At 45.8% G+C, this 19,355-nt stretch overlaps 1 protein-coding gene across 5 annotated transcripts in view; it reads right to left on the reverse strand.

Moving 5' to 3' along the window:
- Nucleotides 1-19,355, reverse strand: part of PDZD2 (PDZ domain containing 2) — a 417,701-nt gene that overhangs the window by 382,034 nt on the left and 16,312 nt on the right. The window contains exon 2 of one of the 5 annotated variants that reach the window (XM_047767572.1): nt 12,704-12,740. The exons of 3 other annotated variants lie outside the window; for them this stretch is intronic. The gene's annotated coding sequence lies outside the window, so the exon portion shown is untranslated. Of the gene's footprint in view, nt 1-12,703; nt 12,836-19,355 lie in introns of those variants that run through there. One more of the 5 variants, XM_047767587.1, reaches the window with a different exon arrangement.

Raw genomic sequence — 19,355 nt, forward strand, 5'->3', positions numbered from 1 at the left:
GACTAACTGTTGAAAAGAGTTTTATAGTTTTGAAAACTTTCCACATAACATTTTGTAATATAATATGGTAGGAGAGGAAAGTGTTGATAGGCAGATAAATAGATACAGATATATATACACATTATATAGCATATTATATATATTATTTACAATAAAATCAGTATAATATTATACATATGCATATACATATATCTATACACACATATAAACATGTATATATCACATGAGGAATGAGAAGCTCAAGAGAGTTTTAGTTTCTTGAGGCCATAAAACTAATAAATAAGTCCCTGGATTTAAACCCAAGCTGGACAATGAGTCCTGTGGGAAATCTTTGATATCTATGATATGAACTAAATTGATACCATCTGCTGTTCACAACCCAAGATGACAGATGATAGCCAAGTTTTAGTTGCTATGATAAAGGAAAAGTATATTTCCTATAAGAGAAGCCCACAGTCAATGTAATTCACTGTTTTGCTTTTTTAATGCCTGAAACACTCTGATGTTAAACAAAGATGTTAGTAAATGCACTGTGGGATCCTGCATAGGATCCTGGAGCAGATAAAGGACATGAGTGAAATCTGAATAAAGTAAGGAGTTCAGTTAATAGAAATGTGTTACATTTGTTTCTCGGTTCTGACAAGTGGTCCATGGTTACATAAGAAGTTAACAATAGGGGAAACAGGATGAAGGGTACACAGGAACTCTTACTATCTTGGCAATGCTTCTGTTCATCTAAAATTATTCCAGAATTAAAGTTCATTAAAAATGAACAGATGTTATAAGTATCATAACCCAACAGTCTTAAACCTTTAATGTTTATCACATGTCAAAGGAAGGAAACAGAAGTAATTTTCTACCCAAGTGGTGGCTCCATAATCAGAAGCATTTAGCGATAATCTGGCAATCAGCTCCATTCATGGAAAAAGCAAAACCATTCACTTTTATGGTGGTAATTATTTTGCAGGTGTTGACCTTGAGGGCAAGAAGGCTGCGGGAGTTCAGAAGTGGCCAATCCCCAAAATGAACAACTATTACTGTCTGAGATGCCAAGTCTGGCTAGAGAAGCACAGGCTAGACTGGTCACTCTGGTGCATCCCTCTGAACTGCAGGAGACAGGCTGCCAGCCTGGGCACAGGCTCCCTGAGCCCTCAGCAGGGAGGGATTTACAAACCCAGCAGGGCCTGGCGCCTGGTCAGGGACTTCAAGGACAAGCCCACAGCCTTTCCAGAGAGCTGCCTAGTCATGGAGCTCACAGGCCTAGACAAGAAGCCTGGCAGTCTTGGACTGCAGAGCCACAGGGCTGCTCCTGGCCGCCTGTGTGTGTTCACAGCCAGGGTCAGGCCACAGAAATGGAACCGACAGGCAGGTCGGTTCCAGGCAGCACAGGAAGACTTATCTTCCTGAGGCTGATGCGAATGGGGAATATTTTTTAAAATATGTTTTCAAAGTGCTAAGTTCTACCCAATCCTCTGGAGGCTGAATCCACAGTCAGCCCACCCTACCTCCCACTAGCAACTGGCCTCAGAAATTTGGACCCAGCACTATTCTGATTTCCTCTCTCATCAGATGGATGGGTGGAAGATTTTCTGTTGCACTGTCTGCAAAGCAAAGCCTTGTCCATTCTCAATACCTGCTCTACTTCTTCCATCTGACAAGAGCCTCAGTTATAAAGGGAAGCTGGAGTCACCATCAGAATTGTCTGCTAGGATCCAGGCAAGGTCTGGTGACGGGTGGCCAGTGAAGGGTCCTTTCCTCTCCAGGCTGACCCTCCACTCAGCTTTTCCATGTCGTCTACTGCAACAAAGAGAAGGCAGGGAGGAAGGAAGGAAGCAAGGAAGAGGAGTTCCCGTCATGGCTCAGCGGAAACAAATCTGACTAGTATCCATGAAGACGTGGGTTCCATCCCTGGCCTCACTCAGTGGATTAAGGATCTGACGTTGCCTGGAGCTGTGGTGTAGGTTGCAGACATGGCTAGGATCTGGCGTTGCTGTGGCTCTGGTGTAGGCCAGTGGCTACAGCTCTGATTTGACCCCTACCCTGGGAACCTACATATGCTGCAGATACGGCCCTAAAAAGACACACACACACACACAAAAAAAAAAAAAAGAAAGAAAGAAAGAAAGAAAGAGGGAGGGAGAGAAAAGAAAGAAGGAAAGAAAGAAGACTTGGCAAATCTTTTCAATCACTTTGTGAATACAAAGCATGTTATAAGGAAAAAGCATTTCATGTCTGATGTCCAAGCAAGATGCTATGGAAGACGCATTTAAAACCTTTAGCACAGAACATTTGGGGTATAGTGATGATATTTGAAGACCTGATAAAATTCTATATACCCTGTGCATTTACACACATTTAAGCATTCCACAGAGCCCCTGAACTTAAATTAACAATCCATGGTCGCTGCAGTCTCAGTACAAGAGGATCTAAGAGACTCAATAAAAAGAGGAACCTTCAAAAGTCTAATTTTTGTTTCTGAAAGCAAGTAAATTAAAATGGCTAAGTATGGATAAGTAGACATAAATATACAACTTTCCAAATTTTCAGCACATTAGTTGGAGGTCAGAAATAACTCCGTTTTCTCATCTGCAAAAAGGTACTATTTCACAGGAATGCTATAGAGTAAATTAAATGAGCTAATATTTACAAAGCCTGGGAACAATGGCTGGCACATAGTAGGTACTGCTTAAGCACTTGCTACAAAAAATACAATTCAATACAGTACATACCCTAGTACACAAGACAATGATGAGTATCTCACAGGTCACAACACCCCATGAGGTACCTGTGACGAATCTTAGAATCCTTCCCAGAGACAATTTCTCTCAAGATGAAAGAGTAGCTTCCTCAATCCACTTTAAAAAATCCTCAGCTTTCGAGAGGGAGACTTTTAAAAGCATAAGCTCCTGGAAATGTCTTTAAGCATAAGCTGCTTTGCAAAAGAAAAAAAAAATATTTTGCTTTCCACAAGAAAACTTGGAATCTGTGCCAGTCCGGCATGGGTCCTACAGTCAAAGGCAAGGAAAAGAAGAAGCACCTGAAAAGTCTTTTTTTTGGTCTTTTTGTCTTTTTAGGGCTGCACCCTCGACACATGGAGGTTCCCAGGATAGGGGTGGAATCAGAGCTGTAGCTGCCGGCCTATGCCACAGCCATGGCAATGCCAATTCTGAGCCACGTCTGTGACCTACACCACCACTCATGGCAACACCGGATCCTTAACCCAGGGATCAAACCCACAACCTCACGGTTCCTAGTTGGATTTGTTTCCGTTGCGCCACGACGGAACCGTAAAGTCATTTTAATAAGAAAACAATGCTCTGATAGGCATGACTCCCACAGGAGACAAGAGAGCCAGCCCTTCTCCTTTGTTAGTTCAAGGGAGGGGGGCTTTGTAACCAGAGACCACCATCTTACCCACCTCACCTCCCCTCAAACAGTCTGGCAGGACTAAATTTTTTTGACATCATCAATATCTTTAAAAATAAAAAAGAGTTATTTAATAAAGTAGGACCCGATCTAATTTTCCCTTTGACATAATTTAAAAGCAAAAATAAGATTAAAGTTCCCAGACTGCAAGGAGTGCTATGATGCAGGGCTGAAACCCCAGCTTCAGGAGGGGCCACCAGCACAGTAGCTTGTGCTCTAGGAAATGGCCATCTGCAGCTGCTTCCAATGTGGGAAAGCAATGCCTGGCTCTTGACTCCATGGTAGTCCAGAGATCCAGGGGTTGCCTGAGTCCTTGGCTGAGCTCTCACTTCAGCCCAGTCTCTTCCCTCAGGCAGGCCCACTTTCCACCTTGCCCCCACGGGGTCTGATCATGAGCAACCTCTCCACCAGGGAGTCTTCTCCGTGCTGTTACCACTCAAAGTTAGCCTCCCAGGGACTCCAACCTTCAATACACACGTGTTTGTGTTTTTATAAAAAGGTTTATTGAAGTAGAGCTGATAGACAATAAACCACATATTTAAGCATATAATTTTTAAATGATTACTTTTAATATATGTATGTATCCCTGAAACCATTACCACAATTAAGATGATTCTCACATAGGTGGAGGGTCTCCCACAGATGGAGGGTCTCCCACAGATGGAAGGTCTCACATATATGGAGGGTCTCATATAAATGGAGGGTCTCATATAGATGGAGGATCTCATATAAATGGTCTCTTATAGATGAAGGGTCTCTTATAGATGGTAGTGCAACACAGAACTGTGATTTGGAATCTCCTTGGGCTTTAGCCTCCCAAAGTCCCAAATTTGAACACTTCACACTTCTCAGCTCTGACAGAAGGCAGTATTACTTGACTTCTCTCTGCCCTCATCTGTCAAATTGAGGCAATGAAGAGCTGTTGCACTGAATAAATGAAATAAAGGAAATAAAGTTCACAGCACACTGCCCTCAACAAACTGTAGCCACTTATCTCTTATGATAATGACTCCCAAATGTTTCATCTATCCCTAGGTCCTTCCTTGTCCAGCATCCACACTGCTCTAAAGTGTCCCATCATCACTTTCTAAGTTTCCCTGATTCAGACACCTCCAGTCAGCCACAAAATTCAGTCTTATGACCTGCTTCTGTCCCACCTCTCCTCCCATGGCCACCACCCTGATCCAGACTCCTATGGTAGCTCATCTTCACTTGTATAATTCCCTAATTCAGTGGCTTCTAGACATCTAGGTTTCATAGTCCAATAAAAATTTTACAAATTATTTTTGGAACTAAAATATTTCTAACTTTTTTTGTCAATAAAGAAATCAAGCAACTAACTAAATATCATTGAGAAATACCTTAACAATTCACGACAAGACAATTTTACCTCTTCCAAAGTAGTGTAGCATAAAGCTTTGTTTTAAAATGAAGATATTTAGCTTTATGAAAAGTTCATAGATCTTGTTTTCCTCATGTCTCACCAGACTGAAACTCCAGCACTGAAGAGCATCTGTCATTTCACAGACAATTTGGAAACCTATTGGTCTAAGTTGTCTTCTGGATTCTTTTAGTCAGCTTAGGCTGCTAGAACAGAATTCCATATACTGGGAGACTTCTACAATAGGAACTTATTTCTCACAGCTCTGCAGGCTGGGAATTTCAAGGTCAAGATGCCAGCCCATTGGGTTCCTAGTGAGGATTCTCCTCCTGGTTTTGTCTTCATGTGGGAGAGAGAAAGGGAGGGGGAGAGGGGAGAAAGAGAGAGAAAGCTCTCTTCTTTTAAGGGCACTAATCCCTTCCTGATGGCTCCACCCTTGTGACCTAATTACCTCCCTTGAAGGTAATTAGGTAAAGGCCTCACCTTGAATACCATCACAATAGGGATTAGAGCTTTAGTACATGAATTGGGAGTGGGAGACACAAAAATTCAATCCATAGCACTGACAAATCCCCTCCTCTCTAACCCACACAAACCCTCCCTCAACAGGCTAAGGCACACAGCCTTTCTGCTGGAAATCCAAGGGTCACATCCCATTGTCTAGGTATGGCTCATCTAACATAACAACCCAAGCTCAGCCAGAGGGAGTTCCTGGTGCAGCCATTTGCCCTTCAGAGCTAGGAATGCATTTGTCCTATAGAAATGTGAATACATGCATGGGGAGAACCCTTTCCCCAGCCCCCACACAGTAGGTACTAAAGGAAACACAGAACCAGATACCACAGATGAGAGCTGCTCAGGACACCTGAGATAGCCCAGTGGGGACCCCCACCACCCCTATGTAGAGACCGGGTTGGCAGTTCCCTGCTGTCTTTCTGCTTTCCCTACACTAGGATACCTTGATTTGGGTGACTTTCCTGGTCTCACAGCCACTTTTCTTTCCCCACACGCTCTCCAACCTTCTCACTAAAGCGTGGAGGAAAGGTCTCCTAGGAATTTTTACCGTTTCCAATAGTAGGAAATAGACAATGGCTAAAAATAACAACAGACAAGGTGACAGCATTTCTAGATATCCACCTTTGTTCATGGCCAGAATAACTCCTGGGTTCAGCAGTAGAGGAAGGTGTGGCTCCCCCCACCTCTCAGCCCCATCGGGCTTAGGCCTTCCTTGCTCCATAACTGCAGCTGCTTCTTGGCTCTGACAAGCATGCCCAAGCCCTAGTCCCCAGAGACTATCTCCTCTGAATCTTCTGGAATTTCGGCTTGGCACACCTGGGCTTCTTACCTTCCATAAGGAAGGGTCCCTCCTCCTATTTTCCCCCTTTAAAACTCAGGTTAAAAAAAAATGAAAGACTCAAAAGTGTAGAGTAGCCTTTTGGGGGACCAAGAATCCCTAGTGAGATCTTATACATATCAAAGGCAAACTCAGATCAGCTGCCATTCAGAGGAAGGCTAACTCCTCCCTGGACAAGCAGATAGGAGCCCCACCCCTGCCCCCTTCCACTCCCCATCCCCCAACCTCCCCCTCCTCAGTGACGGGAGGGGGGGAGATTGGTGGGGGAGGCGGAAGCAGCAGCTACAGATTTAATCAACCTGGGGAAATAAAAGCAAACTAGAGAAACTGATCAAAATTACAAGCAATTGCAGGGATACCTTTGAGGCTCTGGGTCCAATCAAGGCTCTCTGCTTCCTGCAGTGGGGACCACTGTTACTCAGAGTGTGGTCCCCAACCAGCAGTAACAGCATTACCTCGGAGCTCCAAAGAAACCCAGACCCAGGCTGCTTCCCAGACCTACTGAATTAGAATGTGCATTTTAGCAAGATCCCCCAGGAACTGGTAGGTACACAGAAGTCTGAGGAGCAGTAAGAACATCTTGGCCAGTGGCTCTCAAGCTGGGGAGACCTTGCCTTCCAGGGGTCTTTTGGCAATGCTGGAAGACATTTTGGGTTGTCACTACTGAGAAATGTTACTGGCATCCAGTGGCTAGAGACCAGAGATGCTGCTAAACATCCTACGATGCACAAGGCAGTCCCCATGACAGAGAATTATCCAGCCCTAAATGTCAAGAGTGCTGACACTGAGAAACTCTGAAAGTTTGGTGCAAGTGTTCAATAGAGAAATGGGTAAGAGGTTCTAGAACCGTGCTATTCCAAGTGTGGACAGCAGACCAGCAGTGTCAGCAAAGGTGGAGGCTGTTAAATGCAAAGTCTCTGACTAGATCCCACCAAATATGGACTCAGAGCCTCCAGCAGCCCAGGAATCTGTGTTTTAACAAGCTCTCCCCATGAATTGCAGGCAGACTTATTGCTTCTCGAATTTTGCTCTGAGAAGCATCAATGTAGGTCATGGGTCCCTGCCTTCGAGATGGCCATCAGCAAAGGTGAGCTCATCAAAGTTGACCACCGTCCAGGATTTCACACCAGTAAAAACTGCCATCTGGATTTCAAGAAGGGCCGGCTCCAGCAGATATGGAAGGCAGTGTAGCTGGCACCAGCCTCTTTCTATACAACTTCAAGGACAATGGCTTAGAGGCTCTCAATGTTGCTAGTGTCAGGCTCATGGTCCTGATACTGACCACAAGAGCATCCTGGCATGATGGGGCAGGGGACAAGGAAAATGAAAGCTTCAAACAGCAAAAGCCAGACAACCCTTGACATGGCACCACTTCACTGTGCCCCAGGCATAGGGATAAGGAAGACATTGATGATAGGGAACTACCTTTAATGTGTTCTTAGCCCTTCAATGTCACGTCCTCTGGAAAGGCTTTCCTGATTTCCCCCCATGGAGTCATCTTCTCTTCTTTGCTGTTCTCCATTCATTATACACCTTCCCATTGTCCTACTGTACCGTGAATTCTACTGACTCCCCTGCTCACAGCAGGATGAGTTCCTTGAGGGCAGAAATTACACTGTAGCACATGTTGTGGTCACAGCCCCTGGCCCACCTCCCTGGAGATCACCTCAGTTCCCCAACTTGCTCTAGGGGTCTCCTGGCTCCCTGCCTGAGGAAAGTGCCAGGGAGTTGATGTCCCCAGAAGCATCCTGCACCCAATGAAGGAATAAGAGTGGCAGCTGGTGGCTAAAGAACCCAGTGTCCATCAGCCATTCTGCATGTGTTTTGCACAGTCTCTTAGAGGCCCACAGAGGGACTTCCAAGGGCCTGCTGTCACGGCAGTCACCACACTGGCACAACCCTCTGTCAACCTTCCTCCCTTCCTCTCTCACCTCCCCACTCCTCACCATGATTTCTGTACCCAAAGCCTTGTCTCAAGGTTGGTTCTTAGGGGAACCCAAACTAAAACAGGTATTTTGCTCATGGAATCCCCAGTATTTGGCCACTTCCCTAATACAGTAAATACTCACAAAAATGGGCATACATGGAAGTTAAATAAAAATCCCCATATGCCTGGAAAATCCAAAGACAACAGCAACCAGAAAATGAACAAAAACTCCACTGAAAGCCTGGGTGCTACAATCCAGAAGAATATACCTACATCTTCTCCTTGAGTTTTGGTCAAAACTCTAAAATCAAGTCTCCTGACTATAGTAACAATTTAATTTCTCATCACCATGTGAAAAAGATGAGAGCTCAGTGGCTAGGGGTTCTAGCTCTGGAATTCAGTAGAACTAGGCTCAAATTCCTGACCCCAACACCTGCTAAGTGACCTGAGTCCCAGTCCACCCCCTCTTAAAGGGGGATAATAATAGCACATGCTTGCTGGGTTGTGAGGCAAATTTAATGAGATAAATAAAGGATATTTATTAAAGGGTTAAGTATAGTCCTGGCCCAGCATAAACCCTCAATAGATGTTCTCAACAGTATATTCTCATCACCATGATTGCATTGCCCCTTTTAGGCAGTCGGAAGACTGTCACTCAGGGGACAGATGGTAGCAAAGTGCCAAGAACATAGCAGACACTCAGCAAACAGTTACTGCAGGAATGAGTGAAGTGAGAATCCAAGAATAGAATATAACAAACTGGCAAAAACTCCTTTTGCAAAAGCTCCTTGAGGAGGAAAAGGATCTTCAGTTCATTCATCCTACTTCTGTTGCTCAAAAGCCATGGGAACATAGAAAGTCACTTAATCCATCCAAAGTCCTCCAGGCACCACACAGATTAGTATTAGGTCATTTCCAAGGCCCCTTCCAGGCCTTCACTTGGAGATGACGTTAACTCCTAGGAAAGGGCGGCAGAGCCACTTCACAGCTGAAGGTTGGACAACATGCAACAGGGAGAGGCAGGTGGGTGGTCGTGCTCTTGGCCTCAGCACCGTGGACATTTGGGCAGGACGATCCTTTGTTGTGGGGCTGTCCTGTGTGTCACTGGATATTTAGCAGCCTCCCCAGCAGCTACTCACTAGAGGCCCCCAGCACCACCAGTGACAACCAAAAATGTCTCCAGACATTGCCAAATATCTGCTGGGGCAAAGTGGCCCCTGCTGCAGAACCCCTGTGCTAGGAGTTTGCTTCCCTCGGTGAAGCCCCAGCCCCACAAGGGGAGGGGGGCTTTCCAACATGGCTCCTTTGCCTCAGTGAACCTGCTTTTATCTATCTATCTATCTATCTATTTATTTATTTTATTTTTGTCCACCCCACAGCATATGGAGTTCCTGGGCCAGGGATCAGATCAGAGCTGCAGTCACGACCTAAGCCACAGCTGCGGCAACACTGGATTTTTAACCCACTGTGCTGGGCCAGGGATTGAACCTACAACCCAGCGCTCCCAAGACGCCATCAATCCCATTGCACCACAGCAGGAACTCCTATTTTTACTTTTCCTTTTTTTTTAGGGCTGTATCTCCAGCATATGGAAATTCCTGGGCTAGAGGTCAAATTGGGGCTGCAGCTACGGGCCTATACCACAGCCACCGCAACACCAGATCCGAGCTACATCTGTGACCTACACTGCAGCCTACGGCAACACTGGAGTCTTAACCCACTGAGCAAGGCCAGGGATCGAGCCTTCATCCTCGTGGAGACTATGTCAGATCCTTAACCCTCTGAGCCACAATGGGAACTCCTATTTTTATTATTAAAAAGCCCCCAAGCCCCCAAGAGACTCCTGGGATGCTGTTACTACTTTCCTCCTCTTATCCTTCATTCTCTACTGAACCTCATTAAAAAGCAGGCCCTTTGGAAATAACCAAGCATTCACTGCAGATTTTGAATTATTTTGTTTTCCCTAGTCTGTCATTAGCCACATTTGCCTGCAAATAAGATGGATGTTTGTAAAGCTCATCTCCTTGCAACCCTGGAACATAATCCCCTCCCGGGTTATTACCATCCGTTTATGACATTAGGAACAGCAGGAGACCGAAACTCCAAAACCCAAATGATCTCGACATGCAAATGCGTCATCAAAACCCAACCACGGCAGAAGACTGCAAAAGATTTATTAGCAACGGAGCCGCTGTTAACTAGACAGAGCCGGGGAGTTTTCCAGGCAATGGTCAAAGTGGCTGTACCATGGGCCAATTAGACCCAAAGTTCCCTGCTCTCCCAGGGCCAGCGCCTGCCCGACAGTGGGCAGGACCAGAGTTCTGAGAATAGAAAGCAGTGGTTTTTATATTCGACCAGCTTCCAAAGGACTTTCTCCAAACAGCAAGGTTGTCTGCGTCCAATTTCTTCCTTTGCACCAAAAAGCAAATTCCTGTAAAGACTGGAAACCAAACCTACATACATATCCACCTGTATCAGATTACAGCAATCCAAAAAGACAATTCCTTAGAGAACTCTGCTCTCCCCACAGGCTTCCCTTACCTTTCTGAAAGCAAGGCTCTTGCTTTTCTCAAGCAGCATCACCCCCACTGCCTCCTGCCTTCTGGTGGCTGGCCTGCAATGGCCCTTTCCTGTTGCGCCGCATAGCCACCAGCCCTGATGGGTTCCTTCCCTTAGGGTGTGGGGGATCCACGCCTAGCCAGCTCCTCACTTCTCAGATCTCTGCTCCAACATCACTGTCCCAGAGCAGCCTTCCATGTTTACACGATCTAACCAAGCCCCCTCCATCACTCTCGAGCTGCTGAAGCTGCCCTATTTTTCTTCAAGAAGCACCTGATTCCTGAAGTGACATAGCAGATCCATCAGTGTATGGGCTTTGTGTCTGTCCTTCTCCCTCTAAAATGTGGGTGCTCCGTGGGGCCGGGATTTTGAATGCCTTGCCCACCCCTGTATCCCTAGTGCCGGCGAAGAGAACAGAGTAGGTGTGCTGTAGGTGTGTGTGGGAGTAATGAATGAATGAATGAATGTCTGCACGCAGGCTGACAAATCACAAGAAACAGAGCGGACCACCTGGGAGGCAAATGCCAGAGGCAGCCTGAACAGCTGCTAGTCCTGTCCTGATCCATCCCACCTCCACGCCTTACTCTGTACCCTGGACTCTTGGCTTTCAGGTTCTGTATCAATGATTACTCTCCCAAAATATATGGATCCAGCCCTGGGCTTCTGAAAAGCCAGTCTTCAGACTGAAGTGGGTTAGGACAGAAGAATGGACAGCTCTCTGGGGGAGAGCCCATGGGGTGAATATAATAGTCTCCTTATTAAACCATCCTGCCAAGGTTTTCTTCCAAGCATCCAGCTCGCAGGTCTGTTTTTACGTGACTCTATTGGTAACCTAAACAGTTCAAGCAGCCTCATAAATGCAGGATCAGGAGGTCCCTTGCATGTATGAACTTGTCAAGATAATTGCAAAAGGCACTTTTCCTTGAGATCATTAAAAATAATTAGTATGAAAATATTTTTTGAATAAGGAGATAAGTCCAGCTGCAGGAGAAGCATGCTCATTTCTTACGTCCCCAAATTAAAACCCAATGTTCCTTTATAAGATCCTGGGCCTGTTGGAACAGGAAGATGCATTCCATCACTGCTTCGACCCTGGAAGTTTCTGTACTCCCTCGGGCCTGTGCTCAGAGACTGAGTCTGGCTCCACAACCATCTCCTTCTCCTCCTGGTCAAAAAGGATGCTTCTGTAGGGAGAGCCTCTGCCCTAAATTGGGTGTCCCACTCCTTAACCAGTCTTTGGACATTTTTCTTATTTATTCTCTAGAAATAAGGCCTGAGAAACAACTCCAGAAACCCACTATTAGCAATATGAGTCCCTGAACTGAGGGGCCTGGAAGACCCCTGCTGCCTCTCCACCTCCAGAGAGCTGGAGCCCTCACATCCAAGGTCCAAGTGGCGGGAAGGTTGTAGTTGTCCCTGCCTCCCTCCCCCATCACCTTATGCTCCCCTTCCCTCCCTCTCCTCTTTGATCCCCTGCCCTTGACACCACGGAAAACTGCCATTTGATTAGCAGGAGTGCCTTCCTAGGGGCTCTCAAATCCCAATAAATAAAAATCGCCGGCTTTGCTTTCAGATGAAGCCAGAACACATGCATGCAAACTGGTTTTCTGGTCCAGGAAAAGCTTCTTGGGAGCAATGCCTTGCAAGTTTGATGAAATATTGTGTTAGTCAAGGGAAGGCAAGGTGGGGTGAGAGCAAAGTTTTAGAGAGAGGAAAGAACGTATGCGAGGTGTGAGAGACACAGAAAGAAAGGCGCATTGGAGGACTGAAACCAAGCTCAGGGGAGCAGAGGATAAGTGACGACTCCCCTGCATCCCAATTCCAGGTTAGGTGCCTCTCTTCTGCACCTGAGTAGTACCCTGAGCATCACCCCCCCCCAACAGAGTACTTATCAGACAATAACAGAGACCCCCATCCAAGCACCAAAATCTCCCAGAGTCCCCTTCCGCGGGGCAGACACATCTCCCAGCCCCTTGGCATCCATACAAGGCTGTGTAGTTAGTTCTCCCCCATAGAATGTGCTGCTTTCAAACCAAGGCATTTCAGGAGAACCTACCTTCTCTCTTCTTTCCCCTTCCACAGCCCTAGAAAACCTGTGGGGACACAAGACGGAAAGAGCATGGAGGCCTGAATCACTATGTGGAGGAGAGTTACCTCTGATCAAGAACTCTCGCACAAAGCTGCTATGTGAGAGACAATGTGGTGTTATGTGTGGCCACTAAAACTTGGGGGTTTAATGATCACAGCAGCTAATGTTACCCTAATACACAGACCAGGTAACATTTACTTATTTAATTGTAGGTAACCTCCTCATGGTGATAGGAGTCCTCATTATACTGCCAGCATCCAGCAAAAGGTGGATATTAAAGAAACATTTGTTCAGAGTTCCTGCTGTGGCGCAATGGGATCGGCAGCGTCTTAGGAACGCTGGAATGCATGTTTGATCCCCGACCCTGCACTAGTGGGTTAAGGATCCAGCATTGCCACAGGTGTGGCTTAGGCTCAGATCGGATCCCTGATCTGCGAACTCCATATGTCTTGGGGCAGCTGAAAAAGGAAAATAAATAAGTAAACAATGAAAACAGTCCACCCACTTAGAAGGAGGGCCTTTCCAGAATCCCTGAAATCCCCATAGACAGAAAATGTCTTACCTTGCCATAAAGGCAGCACATACTCAAATACACACACACACACACAAACACACACGCACACGCACACGCACACACACACACACGCACGTACACACACACCCCTAAGTTTCCACACTGAAGCCACAGACAGTTCATGGCCAAACCTGCCCCAGCTGTCTTATGATTCATGTGATAGCAGCAGCCATCCTAGGAACAACTCTTTCGAGATTCTGTTCCCCAGCATGGGTATCATACACAGCCAAATACCGCAAAAGAAAACTGGAATAGGAAAGAAAAAGTCATCAAGAAAAATAGTCCAGATTTCTCATGATCTCACCCGTGAGTCAGATCAGCGTTTGGGATAACAACTAACCAAGTAGACCAGAACAGTCTGTCTGTAAGATGTCAGCCTGCCAATTTCAACAGCCTAGACAGGGCACACTCCTTCAATGGGCTTAAAAGGACAAATCCAGTACACTTGTTTATTATTTTTTTTCCGTCAAAAAAAAAAAAATTCGAAGGTGGAACAGTCTCCTATTTAAAAATAACTCTCTTGGAAATTAAACTATAATTCTCTTTTAACTGCTGATTGCCAAGTACCTGCATCTTTCCATTTTGAGCAGTTGGGAAAAGTCCTACAGAAGAGTCTTTGCTGTGTAGCCACTTAGAAAGCCATCTTACCTCTCTGGGCCTAAATCTGTACAGTTATAAAATACAAGACTAAAAGAGATGATCTCTAACAGTTCACGGAAGAAACCATCAGTGGAAGAGAAACCAAATTTTTCATGCCTTATAAGTCTTGTAGTATTCATGGAAATTATTCCTAACAGAAAAGGATATTTTTGATGGGAATCTTAATTTAGAGGCATTTATTCATTTTGGATGGAACGTGAGGTCCAAGGCGCTATAGACGTGAGTGGGTCTTGGGTGGTGAGAGGCAGGTGCAGGACGATTCGTTCTCAAGTAACAGGCAATGTGTGGAGTATTGAGCTAGGACTGTGTGTCAGGACACTGTCTTCTTTTAGAGAGAAAGGAGACAGAATTTAAAAGCAACCACTTCATTCAAAGCATAAAGAACGCCAGATCTAGAGATGCTGGCTACCAGAGCTACAGCGACGGTATCTGGATGAGAGCAGACTGCTGGCTGTGGGTCCATTTCTCTTTTCACTCCCTCCCAATCCTGCTTTGCTCCTCAAACAATGGTAGCAGTTACACTTCTGCCACCCTGAAATGTCTCTCTGGGAAAAGAAAAAAAAAAAAAAAAAGGCACTGAGAGAGGCGCTGGTCATTCTATCCATCTTTAGGCTTGGGAATTGCTGCTGCATTTTATTTCCTCAATCCTTGCCTAACCTTCAAGCCCACAGACAAAGAGCTCTGAGCACTCCAACAATAAGGCTGGGATCAGGTGAAAGGTGGAGAGGTAACCATACACCGTGGAGTGTGTAAGAGGCTGAGTGCTCCCTAGAGTTCTGGGAATGGCAGCTAAAGAGAGCCACGAAAGTAACCGCACACAGGTGATCTGCAAGGCAAGGCTTTACAGTCTGGATTTCAGATCCTCAACGCAACCACCCCCCTGGACCCCCACCTTGGCCCAGGTACTGTCCTAGACTGGCTGCCTTCCACTTGGATGTTCATCTGCTGTTTTCATTAGACCTCTGGTTCCTTCTACAACATTCTATTAGAGGCCAAACTGAAGATGTAAATATGGGCTTACACATGCTTTCTATACCTCAAGGCAATGCCCCCCTCCCCAAATATGTGGCATCTCCTCCCTTTCTTTCAAGTTCTTAAAAGAAAACCCAGGATTGTCCCCTTCAGCATTTGTCACCCAGCAGGAAGCTGGGACCTGCATTTAATTAAAAGCCAGTCTAAGTAAATGGGAGTTTTAACCCTTTCTGATGTGTTCCTCCCCAAGCCTCTGGGAAATGGATGCCTAGGAAGAAAATTGCATGTGGTTATTAGGATTGCTCGTTATATTGATAAAGCATCTGGAGAAATAGAAGGGAAGGGTAATCGGCCATTAAATATGGGGACATATTTAAGAAGAACTTAAGCTGCGAATTGATTTATTTAAGCTCTGAATCCAAGAATTGCTCCTTTCTATTATCCTCAAAGGTCTACCTGCGTCGATGTGGGTATACAGCTAACTAAACGTTACTGAACTGAAGTCTGTTCCCAATGCCAAATAGAAGGCAGTAGCTTCACAAAATCAGTGGGCTTTGGGGACACGTCTGCTTTGGAGGCCTGGCCCTAAAACCGATCATCCAGTTGGATCACCTTGGGAAAATTACTTGACTCTCGAGCCTTCTGATTCCCCATCCAGAAAATGGGGCTAATAATCTCCTAGGAAGCATAAGTGAGATGACATGGACAAAGTAGATTGGAAGAATTTATTTGCTGTCAATTTAAATCTCAGAGTTGGCAGAGGCATTGGAAGTCCCCCAGCCCCATCCTGCAACAGTCCTCCAGCCTCTGCCTGGTGCCTGCCGTGAAGTGAAACCTACTGCCCCTCAAGGCAGTCTCTGCCACTTTGAGACTCTAATGATTGTATTATAGGCTTCAAGACCCCTTCAAGGAGATTAAACCCAAAAGCCTCTGGCCATGTCACATTGTAATGCCACTTCCCCAACCTTGACCAGCCTGGGCTGCTCACTCCCTGCTAGAGAAGTAATGTCACCCATTCCCTACCCTGCCACAATATAACCTGTTCCCCATGCAGACAAGGTATCCTGCCCAAGATCAATCAGAAGATCAAATTGGGTCTCCGCTCAGGTCACGTTGTAGGGTATAAAGATGAGTGCAGAGGAAGTCAGGCCCTCTTTTTAACCTGCACGCATGTGAGTTCTCTAGCTCCCTCTCTGAAAACATACTTTCACTTTAATAAATTTGTAAAACGTCTGCCATTCCAATGCTTTGTTACAGTAAGACAGGAACAGAGGAAACTGTGACAGTATCAGTTAGAAAAAATTTCCCATCATGGAGCTGTATCTCTGTCCCTTAATTTCAAATGCTTTGGCCTTTGTTCTGGTTTCTGGACCAGAACTAAGTCTTAGAAGTCCTGCATGGGAAAATCATTGCAATACTTTATTTCTTTAACCATCTAATGGATTGTAGTTACAGACCTCCCACGTGCAAGGATACAGAACCACAGAGAGGAGAGGGTGAGTCCACCTTTGCTGTTTGGGGGCTGGTTGAGTGGGTGCTTTTGGCCAAGACAGGGAGCAGAGGGCAAGGGGGCAGGTCCATTCAGGAGATGTGATGAGCTCACGTTGCAATGTGCTGCTCTGGAGTAGCTGAGGGTCGCCAGATAGAGGTCATAGGCAGACACTGCACATGAGAGTCCCCAGCTCAGGAGGAGCATAGAGGCTACAGGTACATATTCTGGAGGGATCCGTATATGAGTGGTGACTGAAGTGGAAAATGGGGCTGAAATTGCCCAGGGGGAAATGAGAACATCACTGTTGAAGAGGCGACGTATAAACCAATCCAAAAAGTAAAAGGGGATAAAAATTGTTGCAAAAATAAATGCAAGCACTCCATGGAGAGGAGCTCAGAGAGATGGAGACTAGGCATCAGGTAGAAAGAAAGCCAGGAGAGGAACAGTAGTGGAGAAGCTGGAGAACAGTGTTTCATAAAAAGGAGCCAGCCAGCAGCCCAGCTGACGTAAAGGAGGGAAGCGTTTCCATTGGATTCTGACAGGAGGCCCATTGATGGTCCCAATAGGGGGCTTTCAACGGAGGGTTAGGAATGGAAATCAGATGGCCTAGTCTGTGGAGGGATTGATGAGAAGTTAAAGAAGTGAAAACAGGCAATACGATCAAGGGTTCAGGTAATTTGGTTGTTAGGGATATACAGCCCAAGAGGACTTAATTAAGAGGGGTGAGGTTTGCACTTGGTGGAGAGGAAGCACTTACAGGCAGGGGGAGGGAAAAGACGGGGCAAAGCGTGCGCTGCTTAAGTATGACCCTGAACCTGGGGGAAATGTTCCATAAAAGGAGGGAAATTCTCTGAGAGGCAGGAAGCAAATAGACTGTAAGTGTGGGAGCAGGACTGACGGAGTTTCCACTGATGTTCTCTTTGAAGAAAACATTATGGGTCTGGGCTTGGAGAGAGGGGAAGGGGAAGAGTCAGACAAGATAGTGGGGGGAGGAGGGAGGCAGGGAAAGGTGATTGGGATCCTATTGAGAGACTGTCTACCTGTCTGCCAGCCTCTGAGGCTGATGAGTTTAGAGGCCATTATTCTACAGATGCACCAAGCCACAGAGATGGGCTTTTTTTCCCCTTCACAGAAATGCTTAGCAGCCAGGACACAGGCAGAACATGCAGGTGGATGAGCTTATCCAGTGTAGGGGCTTTGGACCATGGGGACAGCAAAGGGAAGGAGACAGGGACTTTAGGGTATTGGTAAAGGAGGGAGAGAAGTGATGGTCCGAAGGGGCATGGGCTGGAAGGGGAAGGATCTGGGGGCAGTGATGATCTGTCCTGCAAATTTCTCTGACCAACTCCCCCATGTGGACCCTTGCCTCTGGACCTGTTACTTTATACCATGTCTTGCCCAGAGCAGCAACAAGAGCCTAGATGTGTGGTCGACACTGTTTCCGGGCCTCTCATATTTGGCATTTACATTTATTCGACAGTCACATCACAGCAATGATGCACATTGATCACATCGTCAAATGAACTGCCCGAATCTTTTACACAAAGACCACTGTGAAGGCAGGTTCCTGATCATCCTGTAATACATGTAGTTGGTTTTTCAGACCTAAGTGCAGAACCTTCCCTTGAGCCCTTGGCTGATCTGGCAAGATGTGGCTGATCCTGCAAGTCAATCTAGAGTCTGATTCTGGTGTGAAAAGAAGTCACTGTGCCTCCCAGATTGGGGTCATGAGCAAATGAGATAAACATGTCACCCACATCTTTATTCAAGTCATCTGGGAAAAAAAAAAAGCAAAAAACAAAACAAAACAAAACATTGAACAGGAGCAGGATACATCCAATGGCAGAAGTGTACCTGACTCTTACTGTTAGAACCTTCTCTCTGGATGAACATCAATCCATCATCCCCTTTGTCTGGGCATTTAGTCAGTCAGCTACATGTCACCAGGTTCTTCAGCTATCTAGTCAACATTTCTCCATCTTGCCTACAAAGATGTCACAAGGGACCATCCAAACACCATGCTGAAAAGTCCAGATATGTTATGTCAACAGCTTTCCCGTGATGTTCTGATCTAGCAACCTTATTCCCATGGAAAAAAACACAATGCACTTTTCTTTGCTGTGTCTTTTACACCTACAACCAGATGGAAATTGGTTTATGACATTTTACAGCTTTATAACATTTCCTGTCTCACCATGACATCACTTCCCCCCAATCCTAGGGCTTCAAAAGGCCATAAAGGTGTTAAGACCTTAGTTTCTAAACCTACCTCCTACTCCAACATTTTAGGTCAGCTGATCTCTCAGCCTGCTGAAATGAAGAATGTTAGCCTGATAAGGAGACTCTAATAGAAGAGCCACTATTTCAAATAGAGAGAGGGGTCCTACAAGGTGCCCCCCCTTTGTTTTATCTTGGAGCTTCCTCCAAGCAGCCCTAAAGGGTGTTTTAAATTTATTTCCTGGAATGTGATTTTGAAAATAAAGGCAAATGTGATTATAGCTGAGCTTTCCTGAGTATGTCGTTTTCAACCGTACTGAAATCTTGAGATTTTTAAACCGTACGAGCTAGCTAGTTGCTTTAAAAAAACAAAAAAACAAACAAAAAAAACATGAGATAAGAAAGATATCAATCAACAATAACCCAGAGAAAAAGATGCCAGGGTGTTTATGAAGGGTATTTCTCTAATTACACCAAGATGGATACCCTTCCCCCTTGGCAATGCTCCTTAGAAGTTGTCAATACATTCAACAAGAATAGTTTAGCCAATCCGTCTATTTACAGCCGCTGCTGGGGATGCAAAGACATGAGAAGTACGGCCAAGAGTCCTCGGAGAGTTTACAGTCTGGCCTGGGAGGAGCTGCACACAAAGACACTTTCAAGGAAAGGTTCACCAACCAAGGCAGCGTCTGGTGGATGCCAGG

This window comes from Phacochoerus africanus, chromosome 1 (assembly GCF_016906955.1).
Source record: "Phacochoerus africanus isolate WHEZ1 chromosome 1, ROS_Pafr_v1, whole genome shotgun sequence".
Taxonomy (NCBI): domain Eukaryota; kingdom Metazoa; phylum Chordata; class Mammalia; order Artiodactyla; family Suidae; genus Phacochoerus; species Phacochoerus africanus.